This window comes from Salminus brasiliensis, chromosome 11 (genome assembly GCF_030463535.1).
Source record: "Salminus brasiliensis chromosome 11, fSalBra1.hap2, whole genome shotgun sequence".
In the NCBI taxonomy this organism is placed as follows: Eukaryota; Metazoa; Chordata; class Actinopteri; order Characiformes; family Bryconidae; genus Salminus; species Salminus brasiliensis.
In genome coordinates, this window is record NC_132888.1 from 33,270,967 (window position 1) to 33,282,531 (window position 11,565).

Below are 11,565 nucleotides of genomic sequence, written 5' to 3' on the forward strand. Positions count from 1 at the left end.
TTTGAAGTATTTGAATACTTTTTCACAGCACTGTATGGGTTGTAACTGTATAGTCGCTTATTTTAACTTATATATCATGAAGAGTCAATAAAAGGTGCTTTTTGGCAACGGCTGGGGAGAGGCAACCTGCCCATAGATTTAATTGCCTTCATTGCCAGAGTGCTCAAGTCTTGCTGATTACATGCAGTACAGTAGATGGCAGTATACAAGTGAAGTGTGTGACCCCTTAACCAATCGCATTAGAAAAGAGAAAGTAACCGTAGGGAAGGCTAAATTTAACAAGTACAAAGGTAATGTCAGGCGGCCAACTAACATAGTAACAGTGTTTCTTGCTTTAAGCTCAGCACCGACTGTTTTTGTGGTTGGTTTAAGGTGTTGTGTTTGTGTGGTTAGAATCCAACATCAGTTGTCTGTATTGTCACCCCAAGCAAACAAAATCAGTAATGTGAACCATCAGCATTTAACCAATCTCCACTGGCCTGTCAATCACATTGCTGGTGCACAGCACACAGTGGAAAGTCACACTGTATGTGCAAAAATAAACCTCTTCTGATTAGTGAATTCGGTTACTTACTACTGACACTAGCATTCAGCTGCACACCCAAAGCTTAATGAAATCTGCACAAAAAAGTCTAGTTTATTTATTTGTATAGCACTTTTTACAACTGCCGTAAGAAAGCTGAAAGTAATAGGACCAGAGATCTACAAAATATTAAAACCTAAGATCCCTGGTTAGCAAGCCAAAGGTGACAGTGGCAAGGAAAACTCCCTCAGAGCTGGAGGAAGAAACCTGGGAAGGAACCAAGACAAAGTCAAAGTAATTTAACGTTAAAGTAAATTATTGATAAAAAGTCATCGTACCCCCACATACGTTCTGCTCAGGTGCGTTGATTTGATCATAATATAATGTGACTAATAGAATCATAGTAGACACAGTAAAATAATGAAAGTAATGATAGTTACTGGTGGTAATAATAATAATAGTAGCAAATAGTTTGAGTCTATGTAAATGTCAGCGCATTCGTTAGGCAGGTAGCAGTGGCAGGAGGGTGGGCAGCTGGTCTAACACAGGTGGCAGGGGAGCCCAACTGCCCTTCCATCAGGTTAGGCCGGATAAGTGGGCAGCCATTATCTTGGAGAAGTTAAAGAGAACCTAAGTGACTGTGTGCAAGCAGTGGGACGACAGCACCCTCGCTTAGTAGTAGGCACATTGCACAACCCTACTGCCCACTACAGTCTTATTTAATTAACACTTTCCATCAGGATGACAATATAGTGTTTGAACACTGACTGAAGCGTTCTTTTGTACGTCAGTCAATCCTTAAATTAAAGAAGGAGCATAATCCATCATTACCAAAGGTGGTATAATGCCTATATGTTGTATGGATTGTATGATGTTGTATTTTTATGCGTTGTGATGTTAATGTATTGTGTTCGAACAGAGCTCCTGATCTTGTGCAAGACAATATTAACAAGGTTGGAAACCAAGCAGGTAAAAGCATTGACTTTACAAAAAATGGCTACTGTTAATCTAAGTTACAAATAATTATACATTACACATAACAAGCAATATCATTGAATATACTTTGAGAGAGACTTTATGAAAGAAGATGTGCAGGCTCACTCAAGAAGATGTGCAGGCAATTCCAACAAACTCAGACTCTACTGCATCTGAGGCAAGGAGAAAAATGTAAAAATGCTCCATTTCTGAGAGATTACTGGTAAATCTGTTCTAACTGAATATTATTATTTTAAAGCTTTAACTAAATTAGCTTTACATTACGGTGGCAAAATGCTTAGTTGTGACTGAATATTGTTTTAGCTGTTATTGGAAATGAATTACTTTTATTGTTCACAGTACCAGGCTAGTTTTGGAAATTCGCATAGGGAGCTAACTAATGTTAGCGTGGATAGTATGGTTTGAAAAATCATGAGGAAAGCATAACTAACTGGGTAACATATGCTATAATAAGAGTTTTATGATTTAAACAGAGTTCTAAAATATTTATACCTTTTCACTTTGCCAAGCTTTTTAGATAAGCTTTCTAATACAAGAATTACTGTAATGCACAGGATTGCTTAAGTGGAACAGGCTGCCAAACAAGTTCTGCACCGACTGATTTATAAATGAACTGAGTGCTTGAACATTAACATAGTGAAGAGTGAGGAACAACCCCATACAGGGAAAAATATAACATGGACATTTTATGTAGCATGTGATTGTATTTTGATCATATTATATCCCCTTAGCAGTGATGGATTTCATTCTTAAGATTCACATTTTGCATCATAAAGTAACTTTTTTAAGTAAAAAATATCAAACAAAAAATAGCACAGGGATGTCATAAATGTTTGAATGCAAAAATTTACATATTTATTTATTGAAAAGTTTACTGATGTTCCTGAAAATAAAAAATCTACATTTGAAGTTTCTTTTTACTTTTTTGTCCTCTATTCAGCTTTTCACAAAATGACCCTTGCTACACATAAAGCAGGGCTCATTACACAGTTTTTACTGCAATAGTAGAATTTTTAAATGGTGTATGGATGATTGAAGTAGTGTCTGTTTTCTGTTGATGCTCTGATCTAATTTCACAAATGTTTCACTATTAATTTAGGTTGCAAAAGTGCTGATGAATCAACATCAAATTTGAACGTGGATTCAATGAAGTTATTGTTGACAGTTTAACGGTGAACATTTATTCAGTGACTGATTGCTATCTGCAACGTCTTCTAAATTAGTTATGCTGTAGCAAGACACCACTGCTATTTATCAATACAGGCTTAGGCCAGGGTCTATATGTATAAGCCTCTGAGTGAAAGCATGTTTGGGAGTAAGATTACTCCTCCCATGGAGGAGTCACAGGGAGGCTTTTAGAAAACGTCTCACTTGCAATAAGGAAGGAGGAGAACTAACCGTAACTCCATCTACTTTTGGCACATATCATATTGACTCCTGGCTTCAGAGACGACTCTAATTTGGATAGAAAGGGAGAGAGATGCCACGTGGAAACAAGTTACTTTTGCAACTGCTTATACTTTCCTGTAATTTTGATTTGAGGTGTATCTGCGGAGCTGCGGTGTGTAAAGACCTATACATGCATGTGTATATGTGTGCCTTTATGTGTGAGGCCTTCAGGGTGGTGGGATGGTTTCCAGGGCGACCGCCAGGCATGTGTTACCCCTAGATTGCGCCTCTCCAAGGCGTGCATGCACGCACACACGGAAAAGCCCCTACTCTGAGTGCGGCCCCTCCAGGTCTCAACATTCCACTCATGTTACCACGACAACATCCATACCAACAGCTCAGTGCCTCTTTAACCCTTCAGTGACCTCCCAGGAACCATGCTTGGACATACACACACTGCTGAAACATGCGCACATGCATGTAACACTCTCTCTTTAGTTTAACATTGTAATATAATGCAAATCCTGCATTATTTATGCAAGGTAGACTGTCAAAACCAATGAAATCTGGCTTAAACTACTTGCATTAAAGCACATCTCAGTAGTGATTACATGCTCTATATTAAAATGAATAGAGCATGTAATCTGAAGTTTCATTTCTATTCAGCAGAGCCTAATGTAATCAACCTCTGTGTACAGTATGTGTGCATATATATATATATATATATATATATATATATATATATATATATATATATATATATATAAACACACGTTGTGTGTGAGCATGTGTGAGAGAGAGACAGATAAATAGATTGATAGACGGGGTGGAGGGTTGTGTGTGTGTGACTCCACATCAAGGTACTTAACACTGGATGATGTAATGAGGAGCAGAGGCTGAACTGCACACAGTCTGACACCATCTGTTCTGTTACATAAACCACACTAGTGCTTTAGTTTTTGTTAGATAGAGAGAGGGAATGTGTGTGTGTGTATGAGTGAAAGAGAGAGAGAGAGAGAGAGAGAGAGTTTAATTGTATCTATGCTTCATAGAGACCCCTCACAAAAGGTGGAGCGCTGGGGGGATTTGAGGTTTATGCTGCAATGAAAAGACAAACTCAGTGACCCACAGAGCAATGAGGAGTGAGAACAGGCTGGAGATGAAAAAACAAAAGTGTACATGACAGATAAACAGGAGCAGCATGAAACATGACATATGAGAAGGAAGGTCTACCTCTCTAGTCTGTGTGTGTAGGTTTTGATGTGACAGAAACAACATACACAGACAAAGTCAAAACTACAGTGGGAATGATTAGACACAACGTGTCTCACAATGTGTAGGAGTGAGTTCCAGCTTAAACAAGGCCCAAACATTACATTTATAAAGTTCCCTCCTTACATGCAAAATAGGAAAATCATAGTGTTCACCTTTTCCCAAATAATGTAATTAACAAGTAATAGGAATTTCCATTTCAAAAACTTGCCCAGCCATTCACAAGTAGGCTTATTCTTGATCACTTAGGTTGCCTCTGAATTTTAGGTTTATTAAACTTTAAATGAAAAGTGTACATAAGACTGAAGTCGCTAACTTCTTAAAGCAGATCACCCCCATTGCCTTATGTATGCTTAAATCATAACACTCTTACCTGAATGCGACTTGTTAAGTGATATCAAATATATCTACTTATTTGATTATAGTGTCTATATAGGACAAGTAAGCATCAAAAACTTAGTCAGAACAATGGTTTTTAATGGTCTGATATTTTTATTCCAAGGAAAATCATTTAAACCTGTGTACTCTTAATGTTCTGTATACTCCGCTTGTCCAAAAGGTCAAAAATGACATTAAGACAATAGATGTTTGCCTGGTAGTGTTCAGATTTAATGGAAATATGAACATACATGGCAATGTTTCACTCTAAAGTTCTTTTTTTTTCTAAGAAAATTAATTCATTTCCAGGCTGAAAAAATTCCAGTCATTTCTGACACTTAAAACAACACAAAAGGTTTGAAAATGAATTAGGAATTTTTGGCAGATAAAACCACACAAATGCTGGGAGCAAACACTGGGGAAAAGGTAAAATACAAGAACAATTTAATGCAAGACTGTGATGAGGATAAATGCACACACTTGGCACAAATTGCAGTTTGCTAATGACTTCAGCCTTGTAGCTCCTGCGCACAGCATGCAGTAAGAGGAAAACTTCAGACTTGTCATGGCTGATCAGATTTTCTCTTTTTTTAGTGAAAAGGATGAATGTGATCATTACTTTTAATGACTCTATGTATTAATGAATTTTAAACCACACACTTGAGGTCATTGCGCAGTTTGGAGTCACAGTTTGGAGGCTGACGTGTATGTCCACAGATGCAGACCCTTTATTCTGAGTGAGCCTGTTGTGTGCGTGTGTGTGTCAGAAGAGTTTCCTGTGGTGAACTTTGTGTGGACATTACTTCCGCCCATAACCCTGGACAAGTGACACTGACAGTCAAAACCAGATCAAAGAGCAAACAAGCCATTCAACCCTCTGTGTGTGTGTGTGTGTGTGTGTGTGTGTGCATGTGCATCAGTTACCTTTGTTTAATGTAGTGTTGGCTAGGGAGAAGGGCCTAGACAATGATAGAGACACACACACACAGCCAGTGCTTGTGTGTAGAATCTCAGTGTGTCATTATTCACATAACATTTCATATTTCTGTAGTTTAGTCCATCCACCTGCATGTTAGCACACTCAGCTGCAGCACTTTTGCTCCCAGAATGTTTGTTCGGCCTCTTTCAACCTTGAATAGAATCACATAGTGTTCAAGGCTGCTTGTTCAAGGAAGTTTGTTTATAACAGACACTGTGTCTCAAACTGAAGGTAGCTGCCTCGATGCTTTACAGATATATAAATCAAATCACAAAACCACCAACACATCCTGATGTTGCCAAGGTATTGACAGCCCACCATTAGTGTTAGTGTTTAGCCGCAATAGCTTCTTCTGAATACTCTCTGAACAGGCTTCATTGGTTTCGTTTCAGGCACAGCCTGACATCTCATTACAATGTTATCTGTCACTGTTGTATCACGTCCTACATGTTCTGCACTAAAGACTAACACATAGAATAAACACATAGCCTACCAGTGTCTTAAGGGTCATAAGCATTATGCATTCCTTATGTATAGAAAACATATCCTGTTCAAATAGCACTGAAAAGTAATCCTCTTCTGGTCTTGATGACCAGTTCCCAATGATGTGTCACGCTTTCAAAAGTTCTTTCACATGATCTAAAGAAACTATTCACCAAGCATCTTTCACAGTTGTGTACATTATAGGGCTGCAAAACAACAACATATGTGCAGTTCTTTTTCTGTGTGTATAAAAGAATATTCGATCATTGTTGGGGTTCCTCTGTAAAAAAAAAAAAAAAAAAAGGCTAACATTAAACAGTCTCTCTCTCTCTCTCTCTCTCCCTCTCTCTCCCTTTCTCTGTGAAAGTGGCGGTTTGGAGGTGATCTCATGGGGGTGGAATGATTATCCGCAGCTCTATTGAGGCTGATAAATGGTTGGATTAGAGGGCAGAGGGAGTGTGTGTGCGTGGGTGGGTGGGTGGATGGATATGTGTGTGTGAGGAAGAAGAGGGTCAAGCTGAATGGGGAAAAGAGTTTTGGGGAAAAGAACTCTCTTGTACCAGGCTGCCCCAAACACTCATACACTCCCAGCACCCTGCTGAGAGTCCACACACACACACACACACACACACACACAACTATGTGGGAGGGGGTTATGATGTGCAGTGCATGGCCATTTAGCAGTGTTGGAAGTGGCTTTATGATGCTGATCCGAGATCAGTCTAAACGCTGTGATTAACACACGGTTTTGGTTTAGAAGTAACTGATCCCGTATCAGACCCTACTTCTCACAGTGGTGGTCATGTCACTGAGTTCATTAGAGAGTGTAAGCTGAGAGCGCAATGCTACTTTGAGACTTCCGCTGTGTTTGCCATCAGAGAATTAATCAAGTGTTGATGCGTGTGAGAGAGTGTGTGTGTGTGTGTTTTTGTGCAGGTTTGTGTATGAGACAGATAGAAATGCGTACACTTGTTAGTACAGCAGTCACTATTGATTTTATTAGTAATTGAGTCTTATGATTATGCAGGACATTTGAAAAGCTATATCTGTAAAAAAAAAAATAAAATAATAATAAAAAATAAATAAATAAATACACAACACTGGGGGAAAAAGAACCACAATAACAGTTAATAAATAAAAAATAAATAAAATAAAAAATAATAAGTTTAATTTAATAAATGTAAACATATTGACTCACAACAAAAACAAAAATGCATATAAATGCGTGTCCATTAGGCTCTGGCATGTTTACAGTCAGCAGCATAATTACCAGTTGCTTTCGAAGGGTCCAAGGGTCCTCTAAAGAGCTCACTAAATTCCAACGTGGTAGTGTAATAGGATACCACCACTGCAACAAGTCAGTTAATGACGTTTATTCACACTTAGAGATCCCCACTATCAACTGCGAGTTGTATTAAAAGGTTTAGGAACCACTGCAACTCTATGACCATGTAAAGTTACAAAGCGGGATTGCTGAGTGCTAAGGCCCAGAGTGCATAAAAGTCACGAGCGCTTTTCTGACTTAATAACTGCAGAGCTCCAAACCTGCAAATGGGGGACCAACTCTATATTAATGTCTATGTATTTAAAATGGGATGTTATTAAAACTCTGGTAGGTGTAATGTGTAGGTGTTCACAAAATTCTGAAAAGTTCCCAAAATTCAGAAAACCTCAGCAGGGGGAAAAACCTTTTCTTATAAAGCCCCCCAACTCTGGAATAACCTTCCAGCTAATATTCGGGACTCAGACACACTTTAAATCTAAGCTGAAAACTCATCTGTTTAATTTAGCTCTTGGTAATTAATGTTTCCCCTTAGATAAAGGTTGTAGGTCCAGGGGTTCACAGTCACAGGGAATTGTAGTACACTGAGATGCTGGAGCTGTCATCACGCGATCACTCAGGTTTGTGGATGGTGGAGCAGACGTACGCTAGCGTTTCAGGGTGCTCCCGTGTCTGTGTTACCTTCTGGCTCTCTCCTTTTAATTAGGCTGTTATAGTCAGACCTGCCGGAGTAGTCAGACATACTCTGATACTGCTCAACATTCTCTGCTCTCCATAAAATCCTCTCAGTCTCTTTACCTTCTCAGAGTAAATGGTCAACCAGCCCGACCTGCTGGAAGATTGCCCGCTGAGGTCCCCTCTACCTGCGTCAGACCAGCTGCCACCTACCAGTCCGACTATCAGGCCTCCCACCCACCACCACCTGTACCAGACCAGCAGCACACCCTCCTACCACTGCTACCTTTTTAATGACCATGTTAAAAACTAAATGGACTCTTAACTATCTGCCACAATTAATACCACCATTATTAAATTATTAATGTGTTGTATCTGGTTTGGTAATTTTTTATCATTAATGTTTAAATAGTTCTGACCAGAGGAGGATGGGTCCCCCTTGTGAGTCTGGGTTCCTCCCAAGGTTTCTTCCTCCAGCTCTGAGGGAGTTTTTCCTTGCCACTGTTACCGTTGGCTTGCTCACTAGGGGTCTTTGATCCTTCATGTCTTACGTTATTTCTTTTTTTGTCTGTCTTTTACTAATTACTAATCATGTAAAGCTGCTTTGTGACGACAACAGTTGTAAAAAGCGCTATACAAATAAATCTGACTTGACATGACACTATGTTTGATAGCACTGCCATCATTCTCCTATATAAAGCAAGCACACATTTAAAAAGAACATACTGAACTAAAAATTCACATGATTATCTATTTGATGATTGAACAACATTAACTGATTAAACTACTTTATATCCAACAACTAAATTGTGTATGATAAAGAAAAAGGCCACATAATCTCTACTCTAGATGAACACCTAACAGCATCAATTAGAAATAATCAAGCAGTTATTTTGGATAGGGTACTTTCATTCATACCTATATACACACACAACAAAATTGTAATATTTAATATTCTACTAATATGAAAACTTTGCTGCCAAGTAAAATAAAATATAATAGTTAAGATCTGTCTATATATATCTCGTCACTGTCAGGCAAAAGCATCATATCTCTAAAACTGCAACTTTACAGAAGTAGTAATTTTTATTTATTTTATTTAATTTCAATTGTTCTTGGTGGAATGTGAAGAACAACTGGCAGAATCACATTATCTCAAAAGTGAAGATACAAGGTTTTTGTGTAACAGCAATGATATACCCATCAAGCTATCGGACGCTATTAAAACCTGGTTTGCATCATTTTCATCCATGCTGGGATAAGGAAGAGAGGGTGGGAGAGTATGAGAGAGAACATATGGAATGCTTTATGAGCAGGCTCTCCTGGTGGAGGTGTACACTCAGGAATGTTCTTATAAAGGGAATAACAGAGCTTTAACATTAGAGGGGGTCTCTCTCTACTCTCTTTCTCACACACACACAGTGGAAAGTCGTAGGCAATGGAAAGAAAAATTATGTGCAGGTTACTGAGTCCATGCCTCTGCTTTGGTCATAACTTTGAAGGAATATTCCAGACTGATCTCTGCCACATCAGTATTGTATAGTCGATTGACACACTATACAAAACTGTTTGCTTGATTCACATTTACAATCGTAGACGAGGATACCCATAGCCCATGGGTATCTATTAGTGTTTTTTAGTCAGCAGGATGGTACTAATTGATGATTTTGTAGTATTCCTTGTTTATGACACACTATACCAATACCTCCTTCAAGTAAAAAGACCTTCTGAGCATAATGCACTTTTGCATGTGTAGGGCAACTGTTTCTACCATGCAGCGGTGCTAGAAGCTGCTGTGATGTTTAAGGTCTGCTTCATGTTTCACTGCACTGCCCCCATGTGGAGCCATGGGATGTTACATTACTCAGTCTTGCCATCCAAAGGTCATTTTAAGAATTATGGCAGAATAAGCAGTCTCGCTAATTTGGTTGCAGACACATGTATAGCACATGTATAAAATAAATACTTGTATAAAAATCTTGTCCAACCTTCTAGATTTTAAATGGAAATTACAAAGAAAAAATGTATAAGAAATTTGAGTTCAGAATGATGAACAGATTCTAAAATGATTAACAAATCTCAATTGTTAAGAGTTTAAATCAAATTAGTATCCAGAATGATTCAAATGTCTAAAAGTTGGGTCTAAACAATTCTAACACTGACAGGTAATATAAAAACCACGTATTATCATTAGAATAGTACCTGTCAAGGGGTGGGACATACAGTACTAGGCAGAAGTTAAAGTCTGTTTCTGAAGGAGGACAATACAACCATAGTCATAATTTGTGTTGGATACAGATGGAATTTGGCCTCTGCATTTAACTCATCAGTGCAGTGAACAGACACATACACAAGCAAACACACACAGTGGACAGTAAGCCCATTCGTTCAAAAACAGTGCACGGCTGCATCCATAGCCTGGTGCTCTAACCGCTGAGCCACCACTGTCCCACTAATGTGTTGGAAGCAGAACAAATGGCCAAGGTTAAGAACCTGACAGACTTTTGACAAGGCCCAAATTGTGATGGCTAGACAACAGAGAATCTCCAAAACATCAGGCTGTTCTTGTGGGATGTTGATGGTGTGCAGTGGTTATGGACATCCAATGAAAATGCAAGAGGGTCATGGGTGTACAAAATTTACTAATGTAAAGTTTACTAATGAAACCTAGATGGACTTGTGCCTGTCTGACACTATTAATATCACCACTATCAAATTTCTCTTGTATCTGCTTTGGTAATTTTTATCATTAATGTTTAAAATAGTCTGGCCAGAGGAGGATGGGTCCCTCTTGTGAGTCTTGGTTCCTCCCAAGGTTTCTTCCTCCAGCTCTGAGGGAGTTTTTCCTTGCCACTGTCGCCGTTGGCTTGCTCACAGGGGTCTTTGACCCTTCATGTTATTTCTTCTTTCTTCTCTGTCTCTGTCCTTTATTAAGTACTAATTATGTAAAGCTGCTTTGTGACGACAACAGTTGTAAAAAGTGCTATACAAATAAATTTGACTTGACTTGACTTGACTAATGTACATGGGGAACAAATGCTAGCAAGTCTGGAGCGATCCCACAGAAGACCTACTGTAGCACAAATGGTTCAAAAAGTTGACTGTGATATAAAGGTTTCAATCTCAGTGCCTTGCAGCTTGAAAGTTAAGATTCCCATGCTATAATGAACTGAACCGTGGAGCTGAATTGAATTAAGTTGAATGAATTCTTATGTGGGCAGCCGGTGTGTGTGCGCTGCTTACTTGGGAAGAAATAGCACCAGGAAAGAAAGGCAAGTAAGTGAAGACACTAGGGAATGTTCTGATGGGAAACCTTGGGTACTAGTATTAACATAGATATTACTAGGACACATACTACCAACGTAAATATTGTTGCAGACCATTATCAGTGAGACCATGTGTCCAGACACACTGCAAAGAAGTACTTAGGATTGGTCTAAAAACATGACCCAAGGCCTCCAAACCACCCAAGGCCCTACCCCTGAACTGACAGGACACTTAAGATCAGCTGTTAATGTCTTGGTGCCAGATACCAACTTCAGGATGTCTTGTAGAGTCTATGCCTCAAGGTCAGAGCTGTTTTGGTTG